This window comes from Quercus suber, unplaced genomic scaffold, assembly GCF_002906115.3.
Source record: "Quercus suber isolate HL8 unplaced genomic scaffold, Cork oak 2.0 scaffold_47, whole genome shotgun sequence".
NCBI classification, from domain to species: domain Eukaryota; kingdom Viridiplantae; phylum Streptophyta; class Magnoliopsida; order Fagales; family Fagaceae; genus Quercus; species Quercus suber.
Window position 1 is genome coordinate 890,281 of NW_027069512.1, and position 14,896 is coordinate 905,176.

Below are 14,896 nucleotides of genomic sequence, written 5' to 3' on the forward strand. Positions count from 1 at the left end.
TTTTTAATTTTTGTGCCCAAATAAATGATGCATTAACATTTAACACGGAAGCCAAGAAAACCACAATGATAATGTTCACTGGCCTAAGCAAGAACATCTTACCTGCACACTTTTATGGAGATTATAAATTGGAATCCAATTTTGTGACATGTATCTTATCTAAATTTTCTAATTTTTGTACCCAAATAAATGATGCATTAATATTTAACACAAAAGCCAAGAAAACCACAATAATAATACGCATTGGCCTAAGCAAGAACATCTCACCTGCACACTTTTATGGGTGATCTCAATAGAGTCTGGAGCTCTTTTAATACCACAACCAGAACCAAGAAGTCCAACGAGAAAGACTATAAAAGTAAAACATCATCTCCTTCTAATTCCATATCATCATCCCATGTCTCCTCCTCTCTCAACCTCTACCAACTAGATCTACACACTGCCCTCTCTTCCTTCTTACGGATTTCTTAGAGCAAGGCCGAGTTCAAACACAATGTTCAATCTCACTCTTCCTTGCTTCATACTCTCATACATTAGCGCTTCATTGGCGCCTCCAAGAAGATTCCTAGCTCAATGATCATTTCTTATTTTTTAATAGATTTAGTGTGTCTAGATTAAGGTTTTGTTAATTTGTTGAAAGTGACAAAAATATAATCATATATATTATATTAAGTTGAAGTTCAATTTTAGAATTCAAATCGAATCAAATTAATTTCTAATTGCAGTTTAATTTTGTGCTATGTGTCCAATTTGATTTTTAAATGTTGGTGTTAAGTTACTTCCCTGCCTTTCTACTGTAATTTTTTATTCAGATTATTACAATTTAATCCGAAATTTTATTTGAATTTTCCTATTGTTGTTACTATCATATATTATCATTCCAATTGTTTAATTCGAATCTGAAATTAGAGTCTAATTTTACTATACACGTGTACAATCTAATTATTTTTAATTTTGCTATCATGCGTAGAAGCCAATGAAATGAAATTAATAACACATTAAACACTTATGCTTTGGGAATCAGTAGTACCAATCTAAATTCATTGGACTTGCTTCGTGATAATTCATTGGACCTGCTTCGTGATAATACAACTATGAAGGATGTATAAAAACACGCACAAACCCATCTCTCTATAAAAAGAGATTAGAGAGAATTTTTTTTATCAGCCATGGAACTTCAGAGGTTTTTTCTTCGTACAAATGTCCATTATGTTAAAAAATGACTCATCGTAAAACTACAAAATTAGTACAACTCTAAGGATTTTTTTTTTTTTTTTAATTTTTTAAGCTACGAAAATTTCAATCACCAATAGAGATTGAAGATTCAAAAGCGTGAATGGATCTTTTGGATAAACATTGTCACCAAGGTTCATCTTTCTGTGTAAAATGTATATATTGCTAAGTTTTGTTAATGAAATTTTTTGGTTAATAATATAAATTTAGATTTAATTGAGCCTTTTAAACATGAATAAACTCATGATTAATAATATATCTATTCTCGTGCGGTAGCACGGGGCTACATACTAGTCTATATATTACTAAAAGCTGAAGCGTAGCGTTTAATGCTGTTGCTCTCATGTTGCGCCACATCAGCTGCCACGTCATTCTTTTTTTTCTTTTCTTTTTTAAAATATAATTTTCCTACAATTTTAAAATAATTTTTACAATTTTCAGTCCTATAAATGCAGCCCACTATTTATTTATTTACTTCCATTACTTATTTACACTTCTCCAACCTTTCTCTCTCCCTTACCATTTCATCTCCTTACTACTTCTTCAATCTTTCTCCCTCCTTTACCTTTTCATCTCCCCACTACCCTCTACATTAATATCATTCTTCCTCTTTCTCTTCATCTTCCTTTATTTTTGTCTCTTCTTATTCACACATTCTTACTATAAATTTGTTACTATCTCTTCTATTCCATGCATAATTTTCCCTCACAAAAAAAAAGGTTCCCTCTCTCTCTCTCTCTCTCAATTTTTTGGTAGATTTTTTTATTTTTCTTGCATCTCTACTTTAGGTTGATAATTTTTTTATATTCTTTAAAACTCTATTTTTGATAAATGCAATTTAGTTTAGTTTTTTAAATTGTGATTTAGTTTAGTTTTTTAAATTGTCGTTGTTGTTGTTGTTGTTGTTGTTTTTTTTATTTTTTTATTTTTTTTATTTTTTTTATTCTCTTTGAATGTTAAATGTTGTCCTATTGCATTCTAAAGAATTAAATATAGCATATACAAATATAATATTATTCTATTACTAGCATGATTTAGATAATTTGGTATTTATTCTGTTACATAGCATATTTTTTATAGTGCTTAGTTTAAATGTTAAACTGTGAGACTTTACTAATTTTTGTTTATTTTCTAATCCTTTGTAATAGACAAAGTATTCTTAATAGTTGTACTAGAAATACTTTATAATGCCATTTATTTAAAGAAAAGCAAAGGTTAGCAAAATGAAAGAAAAGCAAAGGTTAGCCAAACAAAAATAATCGGATAGGTGACAAATTTTAACTTTTGCAATTTTATTTTAATTATTATTATTTTATAACAATTCATGTATAGAAATTTAATTCCTAGATTTTGCTAATAATTGTTTATTTGATAATATGTTTTGAGTGGCCGAAATTATAATTTCTACAAAGAAAATAACCTTAATAGATTATCAAAAACAAAATTTTATCCTAATATTGGTTCAATTAATCATTGTTAAGTTTTATTAATTTTTTTTTAGTGTATGTTTTTTTGGTGTTTTGGATTGATCCTATATTACATTATGATAAGTGAATTATTGGGTGCAAAAACTGAAGAGTTTAGATCCAATAAGATTCAAAATTATATATATATATATATATATATATAATAATAGGTGAAGCAGAGAGAGTGTGAAATTGCAATTCCAAATTAGAACTCTAATTGTGTGCCACGTGTACACACCAATTTCAGTCAATTAACGCTCTGCTCTTTTTTTTTTTTTTTGGGTGAATAAAACATCATACTCTTCACACCCACCACGTATATTCAAGTTCACCTCCCCTTCTCAAAACCCAAAATCCTTCAATATACAGCTCCCCTTCTAGAAATCTGCGTTTTACATTTAAATGTTTTGCTTTTTTTTTTTTTGGCTAAATAAAACCTTTTGCTTTTCTTTATATATCAGACACGCCTATTTTACAGGTTCACCTCCCCTTCTGCCAAAGCCAACAACGACAACAACACTAATCTCTTCAGCTCCTTGATCTCAGACATCAAATCCTACTTTGGCAACGACCCTCTTCTCCCATGGCTCCGGTATGCCTCTCTCTTTCTTTGTTGGTTGGCTTTTTATATATACTTCAGTCTGATGGTTTCAGTGATTGGTAGTCACAGTGTCTTTCACATCATCCGTTTTTGGCTAATTTGGGTTGCTTTCTATTGTGTGTGTGTGTGTGTGTGTGTGTGTGTGTGTTTTAATTGATATGATGTAGTTGTTTTCGTGGGAATATATATGTATAAATTGATCACCATTTTTTTAGAGGCATGCACTTCTTCTTTGCATCGCCCTTTTTTTTCCCTTAATTTTATTTATTTATTTATTGTTTTTTTTTTCTGTTGAAATTGAATCATGGGCCATGATCGGCTTTTGTGATTGTTGAAAGATATATTATTATAAAAGGAATTTATTTATTATTTATTATTATTTTTAACTCTGATTAAAACTTTACTAAAACTTTTAGAAATAGTCAACTGCCATAGGTTGACTCTTGCATCATTCTTGATATTTTGATTTTTTTTTTAAATTTAAAAAAATAAATAAATCTCTTGGTAATTATTAGTGTTTGTTATTTTTGAAAGATATTATAATAAAAGAATATATTTTAAATTTTTTTCTTCCTCCATCCGTGATTAAGGTGGGGTTTAGATCCAATCTTACGTTTCACGTTTTGCACTGTAGCGCGTTTTCAGTTTTTTTTTTTTTTTACTTGGATAGCCCATTCCCTCTTTTTCAATGAATGCTATGAAATTTGCCATCTAATTGGTTATCAATCATAGAGTTCAAATACTTTTCTAGGTTTTGTTTTATAGTTCTCAAGTTTCCTTTTTTGTGGCAGGAGGAAAAATGTTGAATTTGCATCAAAGAGATTCTTGGTATTCTTTCGTGGACTTACAGATTGATTAATTTTGATAGCAACCAGATTCCAAGATCTTTCAAAGGTAGTGATTTTTTAAGATATAATATTTGGTTTTGATAAATTAGCCTATTTTCTATTGAAACTAATAGAATTTGTATTGCTCTATTTATTTATTTGGTTGGTTGAGAAATTCTGTTGATGGGTTTTATCTATTTGCTTTATTTCAGATTACGATTGATATCTATTTGTCTATGAATGATATCAGATCTGACCCTCACTTACACAAAACATAAGGTATCACATTCACAAAACTTAACGTAAGGTATCCTATGCTTTCTTGCTTTCTGAGAAAATTTCATTTCCATTCCATGTGTTTGTCTCAGGTTTTTGTTTTGTGTGTCTTTGGGTTAATAAGGCAACAAAACTAAAGTTTTTAAGGCTGTCTGAGACTGTCAACAACATCACATAATGGTAGCTTAAATTCTTCTTTCATTGCTGATTTTTTTCATTTGCTTTGATTTGTAAATAAGGACTGTGTGTTTTGGAGAAGTGAATAATGACTCTAAGTTCGTNAAATAAAAGGACATAAAAAGCTCTTGGTGCACCTAATAATACAGAGACTAAGGAAGCATATATTATGACAAATTCCTACTCCAAAATGACCAACATCTATGTTGAACTCTTGCTTATCAATGCCAACCATTTTGAAGAAATTGCTCTTCAACCAATAAATCTAAAAGATAGATTTGTGTTAAGTTTCGTTGTAATTATTTTCAAATTTTTTTATACCACAAATTCTCACAATTGGTCTCAAATGAACTTCTGATGATGGCACCTAGTCGCACCTTACAAAACCACATCCACGTTATCTAAGTAGGCACAGAAGGAACAGAGCCAATCCTCTTAGAAGTATGGATAATACACATTATGGTGCATAATTTCAATACAATCTTATCACAACAAATGGTAGTTATTTAAGGTTTGAGTCTAAATCATATACACCTATGTTCGGCAACCCAAATTTTAAAAAATCTAGGACAACTACATAAATAAATAACATATTGGAATTTTGTTTGTGTTTGTGTTGTGTAGTAATAAAGGGAAAACAAAAACCATAGAGAATAATAAGAAGAAATATTAACCTAGTATCAACTATCAATTTTTGAATAAAGAAACTCTATGCTTCAAGTGCATCACAAAAAACAAAAAAAAAAATCACAATGGCATTTAAATTAGGGAAATCTTACTTATATACTTCCATTCAGGTAGTTGACAGTACAATCAGTATGAAATGTAACGAACTTAGAGTCATTATTCACTTCTCCAAAACACACAGTCCTTATTTACAAATCAAAGCAAATGAAAAAAATCAGCAATGAAAGAAGAATTTAAGCTACCATTATGTGATGTTGTTGACAGTCTCAGACAGCCTTAAAAACTTTAGTTTTGTTGCCTTATTAACCCAAAGACACAAAACAAAAACCTGAGACAAACACACGGAATGGAAATGAAATTTTCTCAAAAAGCAAGAAAGCATAGGATACCTTACGTTAAGTTTTGTGAATGTGATACCTTATGTTTTGTGTAAGTGAGGGTCAGATCTGATATCATTCATAGACAAATAGATATCAATCGTAATCTGAAATAGAGCTATTAACAATTGATGAAAGATATGTATATATGATTTTTAGTTAGGTGAACTTTTGGGTTTTAATAGAAACATTTAACCTTCGGATGTTGAAAAAACAAGGTAAAATGTTCTGTAAATTTTAATTTTGTGAAACTGATCAATGGCAATTTGAAGTGTTAAAAGAGACAACAATATTGACTTCGGCTTGAAACGTACTCAAAATAAACTCTGAAGTGTTAAAAGAGACAACAATATTGATTTCACCTTGAAACGTACTCAAAATAAACTTAAGGACAACGTATTAGACATGTCTATGGGGAAAAAGTGCTATATGATGGCATCTCCACTAAAAACTGTGAATTGCAACACACTTCTGATTCCAATTCGCTATTCATGTTCAATTTTATTAGAAACTTTTGAAGAAAGTTCCATTAACGTTCCTTTATATATTTTAAATAATAAAATGCAATATTCTCTTTTTTTATTCATTGCTTTATCTAATGCTATCCTATGTATGATAAACCAAAAAAAAAAAAAAAAAAGGACCAATAGCATTACTTAAATAATAAAATGCAATATATCTTTTTCATTGTTTTATTTAATTCTGTCATCTATGTGATAAACCCAAAAAAACAAAAACAAAAAAAAATTGGCCAATAGCATCGTTACAATTAACCAGTCTCGTGCGGTAGCATGGGGTTACATACTAGTATATTTTAAATGAATGTGCTATTAAATATAATTTCGACATAATTAAAAAAAATATATATATATATATATTGATAAATAGAGGGGAGGGGGAGAATTTGAAAAAACCAGGTACCCCTCCCTGCGCCCTCTAATGGTTTAAGAAGAAACTAGGTAATGATACGCAACTCTTGGGTGTCACAAATATACTTGATGTATAAGCACTATATCACAAAATTAGAATTTTACCGACTATGTCATTGTTCAAAACTAAATTAATAAGAAATTTTATCAGTTGAAGTAACTGAAATTTTTCAAATTATATCATTGATCAAAACTAAATTAGTAAGAAATTTTATCTTTTGAGCTAATTGAAATTCCCCAAATCATGTCACTGGTCAAAACTAAACCAATAAGAAATTTTATCAATTTTATCCTTTGAGCTAACTGGAGTTTCCCAAACCACGTCACTAGTCAAAACTAAATTAATAAGAAATATTATCAATTGAGCTAAATGAAATTTCTCAAACCATGTCACTAGTCAAAACTAAACTAATAAGAAATTTTATCCATTGAATTAACGGAATTCTCCAAACTATGTAAATTTTATTAATCAATACAACTGACTATTTAATAATTACAGTATCTAGATATAGGCATATAGCATCTACTTTACAAGTCTATGGAGTCAATCAAAAGCAAAAATTTCTCTCCACTTAGCAATTATATCGTTGGACTTGTTGGAGTGAGATATCCTACTATCCTATGTATGATAAACCAAAAAAAAAAAAAAAAAAAGACCAATACCATTACTCAAATAATAAAATGCAATATATATTTTTCATTGTTTTATTTAATTCTATCATCCGTGTCATAAACCCAAAAAAACAAAAACAAAACAAAAACAAAAAAATTGGTCAAAAGCATCATTACAATTAACCAGTCCCGTGCGGTAGCACGGGGTTACATACTAGTTTATATTAATAGGTAAAATTGAGAGAAAATCTAATTACATTTCAAATTAGAATTCAATTAGAGTCTAATTTTGTGCCACATGTCCCATCTAATTTAAGCTTTTAAATTTTTGTGTCAAGTGAGTTAATTCAATGTAAAAATTGGATTTCAATTAGAGTTTAATTTTGCACCACATGTCCCATTTAATAAGTTTTTTAATTTTTGTGCCAAGTGAGTTAATTTAGTGTAGAAAAGGAGGAGTCCAAAATAAATAAACCATGAAAATAAAAAAAAAACATAATTATATATCTAAGCCTATATATAAAATTAGAAGAAAAGAGAGTTTGAATGTTTTTATATTTCTGAGCCTTTTTTTTTTGTGTAATAAAAAAAATTCAATTTTATAAGTTATTTATGTAATATATCATGACTATGTATGGTCTATTACTAATTAAATAATATATATAAACTAAAGCTCAGGGAAAATTAAATTAGAATCAAAATTGGAATTTTCTTTTGTTAGCTTTTTATAAAAATTAAATTATTTATATTTTTAATGTTATTTTTTCTTTAAACTAATAAGCATATTTTTTATATTGTTTTTATCTAGATATTTTGAATGCAAAGATCTTGAACCTAAAAAATTGTATTAAGCTAAATGATCCCATGCACCCATTCTCATTCAATTTAGGAGATACTATTGGTACAATATATTCTTAATATTTTGTGTTGTATTTAGTAAAATTTCAAGTACAATAATTGTGAACTGATATTGTATATGTAGTATCTAATAATGGTTTTCAAAATTATATACATAATAGAAATGTAATAAGAAACTTGGCGTAACTAATATAATAAAAATTGTAAGGAAAAACCATTTTAGTAACTCTAAAGCTAACATCAATGGTACCACTTTAATTTATCATTTCCATGCGTAAACATGAGTTACATACTAGTTTAAATAATAAAGAAACCTTACTTAAAATTAATGGCTTATTGCAAATTGAGCCGGCCATGTTTAAGAGGGATTGACTGCAAATAGCTTTTGTAGCTGCTAACCATAATGCTCCAAGGCCTAGCAGCTGGGTCCGAGTTTGTTGTAGATAAAGTGAGAGTTCTACCAAACATTATATTATCAAATCTCACTGTCACAATAAATAGATCACTTTAAACATGTAGATTGAAGTAAAGAGGGGAGTGGACTACAAGGTTCCCTAATGTATGGGGCAAGTCATTTTTTCAACTTGCTTTACGAGCGATATTGACTATCAGGATTGCATTTTGTGGCATCAAATTGACTAGACACTCATTTTAGTACCTCTAAAGCTAACATCAATAGTACCACTTTAATTTATCATTTCTGTGTGTAAACATGAGTTACATACTAGTCTATATTTATATATATTTAAAAGCTGAATCGTAACATTTATTGTTACTATGTTCCAGTTAAGTCACATCAGCGCCATGTCATCATTTATTTTCTTTCTTTCATTTTTATTTTTTGTTTTACCGATTGCTATTTATTGAGTCTTTTTTTAAATTCAGGTGTTACTTTATCTCCATATCTATCGTGTGTCTCTTCATTAACCTAAACTCTTGAGATGCCACTATTATATGAAATTCTTATAGTCATCGATATTTTATTTCCAAATCAATTGTGTCTCTCCATTAACCCAAACTCTTGAGATGTCGATAATATATGGAATTTTTATAGTCACTGATAGATTGCAACCTCCTCACCTCCTCACTTCTCTTTTTTTTTTTTTTCCTATAAATTTTCAATTGTTCTCTGTTTACAAATCGATCGGTATGGCCTTCAATGCGATATTTTTTTGAGTGTTATTTCCGTTCTTTTGGTCATGGCTCAAGTTAGTCTACCAAAACCCAATCAAATGAGTGCAAGAGACAGATAAAAACTCTAGAACTTGCAAACAAAATTGAAGCAAATGAGAGGTGATCATTGGTAGCCCAGGTCCAAAGGGTATAAACTGAAAATGAGTTTTGCTATTTGTATTGTTCTTTTATTTATTCCCATCTCATTATTAGGAAGAAAAAAAATGTAGTTCAATTTTGAGATTTCATTATGAATGAGATTGAGTTTTCATGGTCTTAAAACTATTAATATATATATTTTTTCTTTTTTTTTTTTAAATTTATTTGAGTTGTGTATTTGATCATGTTTGTTATAAATTGTTTTATGGTTGCCCTTCTCTAGACTGTAGGAATGTTACTCTCAATATGTTTGCTACAATGTATGATAATTAACTTCAATGTGATGTTTTTATTTTGGTCTTTGTTTTATAGTAAGAGTGTTATTTATTTTCATCAAAGAGAAATTGCTATTGTTCTCTTTTTTCCCGTCTTCTTATATGCTGAACTAAATTTCATTTATATCTTTGTTTCATTTGTCAATTCCTTAACAAAGGTCAATGATCAAGACTCGCAATCATTGGAGGCTTTTTAATCTATTGAAGTGTAGGGAATTCAACCGAAATTCCAACCTGTGAGAAACAAAATATAGAGAAAACACATGTCAAAGAAAAATAATCACACGCATAAGACAATATTTACGTGGTTTGGCAATTTGCCTTCGTTTACGGAGTTGCAGGGATTTCACTATTATCAGGGAAAAATACAAAGTTTGGCTATAGTGTTTGTCTCTCTCTATGAAACACGACAATAGCAAGACCGAAACCCTAATCACCAAAAATGGTTTTTATATCCTGCGCATAGGATTCACAGTGGGCTACAAAATGGGCCAAAAAGCCTTCGCTCCATGAACTAAGTCTCAGAAAATCTCCCATTTAAAAACCACGCAACATTATTTGGGTCAGGTCGGGTCGTCAACTAGATTAAACACAAACTAGGCTCCACAAAGCTCAACATGAAGGTCATACTTATCAATTGGTAACCATTCTTTTCTTAGAACCTTTTGAAGGAAAGAGGAATAAATTTGTTGCTTTTCTTGGGTGGTGCTTGATAATTTGCTTTTTATGGTTCAATACACATCAGCTATATTAGATTCTGATTTCCTTATATTAATAATTTGTTGTTCATTGTTTTATTTGACTATTTGGTGTCCCAAAAATTGTGGGAAAATGGAAGAGCAAAGAGAGTAGAGTTTGAATCTTAAATTTTTTTATGTAGGGAACTTGTGATGTAATAGTTTAATTTTTTTTTTTATCTTAATCTTTTAAAGGAAACTCTAATTCTTCAAAGTACATCAGCTTCAGTAGATTGTTGCGTTGTGGCTAAAATTTTTGTGTTTGGGACCTTAGTTGGCCTGTTTGGTTGACGAATAACTTTGGGAATTATTTAGCTTATGAGAAATTTTTTGGTATTTTAGGAGTGAGGAAATTCAAAGAATTGAGTTATTTTTAAATTCCATTAGTTCTAAGCTTTATGCTAACTGTTGTTTGGATAAAAAAATTAATTGGTTCTTGATTTTTGGATACCTATCTATAATACTGTGTACATGAACAATAATTGGGTTTTTAGTTTTAGATTTTGAATTATGCTATTTTTTCAACAACTTGATTTTCTTTTTAGAATTTTCTCTTCTTTAATATCTTGAATACTATGTACATGAGTTTTAGACAAATCTTAACAATACTATTTCTTTTGGATTTTACTATTTCTTTCCTTATTAAACACAATATGATATAGCTGATATGTTCCAATGAAGGCAGAAGCAATTGCTATTTTTGGGCATAGCAACTGATACAATCTGATAACTTCCTGTAACCATTTGAAATTCATAACCTAGAATGTTAATAGACATCTTCTCTGAGGTAAGAACAATTGGCTAAGTTAGCAAGTTTGCCACCAACTTTGACCATGTTATGGCAATACAAGTGACTCACTTATTTACAATTCGTATACTCTCTATTTTGATTTTCTGTGGGAATTCAAATCAATGACAATTGAGTGATTTGTATATAGACACATTGATAAATGTTTGTAGTAGACATGGGTGGAATCAATGGCACATTACTATTTGACAATTTGGTCTTTGATGGAAATTGATATAAGTGAGGGTCTATTAAATTTGATCATTTTGATGAAGTAAGGTTTGTTTAATATGTATTTTATTTATTTACTTTATTGTAAATAAGTTTTTGTACGTTATGATTCTAACCTATAAAACTTCACTTTACTTCTTCTTCTTTTTTTCTTTATTTATTTATTTATTTTTTTGTAGTCTTATTCTTTTTTGTTGGCAACTAACTAGACTTCACTATTAGGAATTAAGGATTTAGCAACTAGTTCGAAGGTTGCACCTCAAAATTTAGAAGAATTAAAATATGATACAATCTCATCATGGGAAGAAAAATAGAAATCTAATGTTGTGTTGGCATGTCCCTCCATTATTGGGTTACAAATATCATATCTATAAAAAAAAATAAAAAAAAATAAAACCCAAAATAATATAATGATATATTTGTAGAGATAGAGAGTAGGAAAATAATTTTACAAATAGTTCAATTTTTTAGGAGAAAACTATCTTCAATAAATTTTAGAGAATAAATTATGAATTGTATTATATTACAAAATACATATTCCTACACATCGTGCGGGTCTGCGATTAATTTAAATAATAAAGAAACCTTACTTAAAATTAATGGTTTATTGCAAATTGGGCCGGCCATGTGTAAGAGGGATTGACTGCAAATAGCTTTTGTAGCAGCTAACCATTAATGCTCCAAGGCCTAGCAGTTGGGTCCGAGTTTGTTGTAGATAAAATGAGAGTTCTACCAAACACTAGTTAGGGCAGCACGTGCAAGGCACGTGCTTGCCATGGAAAAAAAGTAGTAATTAAAGTCAATTCTAGATTTTATTTGTATCACAAAATAAAGATATAAATCATTTGATTTTTAAAGTATATAGAGATTTACATTAATCAAAAGAGACATTAAATTTAAGAATTTTGATAATTATGTCATAAAAAGTTAATCTCATTCGCATAAGAATTTTGATCAACCACAAAATTAGTGTAGCTATTTAACATATAAATATTTATTTAACTATAATAGTTTTTTAGTACCTACTTGCTAAAGAAAATATATCTACTCTCTAAAAACTTCTAAGAATGATAACAAATATCATCACATTCCAACAATAAACAACTGAGTTTTGCTAAGAAATTAAAAAAAAAAAAAAAAAAACCCAAAATAATATAATGATATATTTGTAGAGATAGAGAGTAGGAAAATAATTTTAGAAATAGTTAAATTTTTTAGGAGAAAACTATCTTCAATAAATTTTAGAGAATAAATTATGAATTGTATTATATTACAAAATACATATTCCTACACATCGTGCAGGTCTGCGATTAATTTAAATAATAAAGAAACCTTACTTAAAATTAATGGTTTATTGCAAATTGGGCCTGCCATGTGTAAGAGGGATTGACTGCAAATAGCTTTTGTAGCAGCTAACCATTAATGCTCCAAGGCCTCGCAGTTGGGTCCGAGTTTGTTGTAGATAAAATGAGAGTTCTACCAAACACTAGTTAGGGCAGCACGTGCAAGGCACTTGCTTGCCATGGAAAAAGTATAGTAATTAAAGTCAATTCTAGATTTTATTTGTATCACAAAATAAAGATATGAATCATTTGATTTTTAAAGTATATAGAGATTTACATTAATCAAAAGAGACATTAAATTTAAGAATTTTGATAATTATGTCATAAAAAGTTAATCTCATTCGCATAAGAATTTTGATCAACCACAAAATTAGTGTAGCTATTTAACATATAAATATTTATTTAACTGTAATAGTTTTTTAGTAGCTACTTGCTAAAGAAAATATATCTACTCTCTAAAAACTTCTAAGAATGATAACAAATATCATCACATTCCAACAATAAACAACTGAGTTTTGCTAAGAAATTAAAAAAAAAGAAAAAGAAAAAAAGATAACAAAAGGCATGTGTCATCGAATTTTTCATTAGATAAATTATAAGTTTTGAAAATTTAAACCTAGAAAATCAATGTTCTTTAGATAAAAAATAAAACACCTAATATCATTGTAGGGTTGGTCTTTGTGGCCCAAGCCCAAAGACAATTAATTTGTAGAGTATGGGTGAAAGAGCTAGGTTAAGTATGGGATTGATAACCACGGATCACAGCTTTCAAACACAAGCTAATATTAATTTGCACGTAAACTTTGATAATCCGAAGAGCTACACTATTCGTGTCTCTGATGAACAAAAATCTTAGGGTTACAATCAAGTTTCAGTCTGCCCCTCTTGTTAGGAGCTTCCTTTCTTTATGTAGTCACTCTTGTCCTCATTTCCATCGTCCACGTGTTCCTCATCCATGAGTTTGTTGAAGTACATGTCACGTCAGGCATCTTTTTTTAGCTCTGTGTAAGTGGCGGTAGGTTAGGATGCACTGTTCAGGGGTCTTCTCCACATAAATGCGGCCAGAAAAGTTGTTGCAGTGCATTAAATACGGTGACAGCAGCTTTCCCCTTAGATATTTCTCCATCCTTATCGTTCCATAGCATGCCCAAAGCTTATCTTGATCAGGTGGAGTCCTCAAAAGGTCATTCTGGCCTTTCACACATTCAATTGATCTATGATATCGCGTCAGAGGATTACAACCTCTTCGGACAGGAGATATCCTCTTCGGACTGTGATAATTCTTCCTCTTGAGGGTCCCACTTCTAGCTGGGCCCTGCCTTTTCCATCTTCCTCTTCTCGGTCGCAAAATAGCCCTCCTATGGGCCTTCGGCCCATTACGTTGGGTCGGGCCCTTTTTCCCCCACAATCATCATTCTAATTTTCTAAGAATTTCTATCATTTAAAACTTAAAATACGTAAAGAAAATTTTTAGGATGTTAAAATTTAGTGGGAGTAATTTATACATTACACTATAAAATATTTTAAGAATCATAAGCTTTCATTAGGGTTTAACTGAGAGAATAACAATATGACATATTTGCTATTTTCCAAAATATTAAGGGAAAAATTGCTTAATTATGTTCATGACATTTTCACAACAAATCATAAGTAGTAGGTTACTACAAGTTGTTATTAGTGGGCAAAAAAGTAGTTTCATTGGTAAGTTTAAATTAAAACCAATAACAATTTACCATATTTGATTTGTTATGAAAGTGTTGTGAAAATTATTGTGGATATAACACTTCTTTTTCACAATACTTTTATTTTTAGTTGTAACTGGTTTTAATATGATATTTTATTATTTTATTTTGATTTATAATGAATTAACACCTCAACAATTGTGAAAATATTGTGATGTTAATATTTTATTATAATGTGAAACAACGTGAATTGGACAAACCAAAAATAATATAGCAAATATACTACAACTTTATGCATTCACCAAAAAAAAAAAAAAAAAAAATCCATCCTTATCGTTCCATAGCATGCCCAAAGCTTATCTTGATCAGGTGGAGTCCTCAAAAGGTCATTCTGGCCTTTCACACATTCAATTGATCTATGATATCGCGTCAGAGGATTACAACCTCTTCGGACAGGAGATATCCT

General features: G+C 29.6%; 1 long non-coding RNA gene across 2 annotated transcripts; it reads left to right on the forward strand.

The window, feature by feature from the left end:
• Window positions 1-3,043: 3,043 nt before the first annotated feature.
• Window positions 3,044-4,658, forward strand: LOC136066813 (uncharacterized). 2 transcript variants are annotated; one of them, XR_010628286.1, is made up of 4 exons: window positions 3,044-3,291; window positions 4,092-4,194; window positions 4,340-4,406; window positions 4,496-4,658. It is a non-coding gene; the product is annotated as an uncharacterized LOC136066813 (long non-coding RNA). The 2 variants fall into 2 exon arrangements; XR_010628285.1 differs by having other exon boundaries at window positions 3,049-3,291; window positions 4,340-4,658.
• The last annotated feature ends 10,238 nt before the right edge of the window (window positions 4,659-14,896 follow it).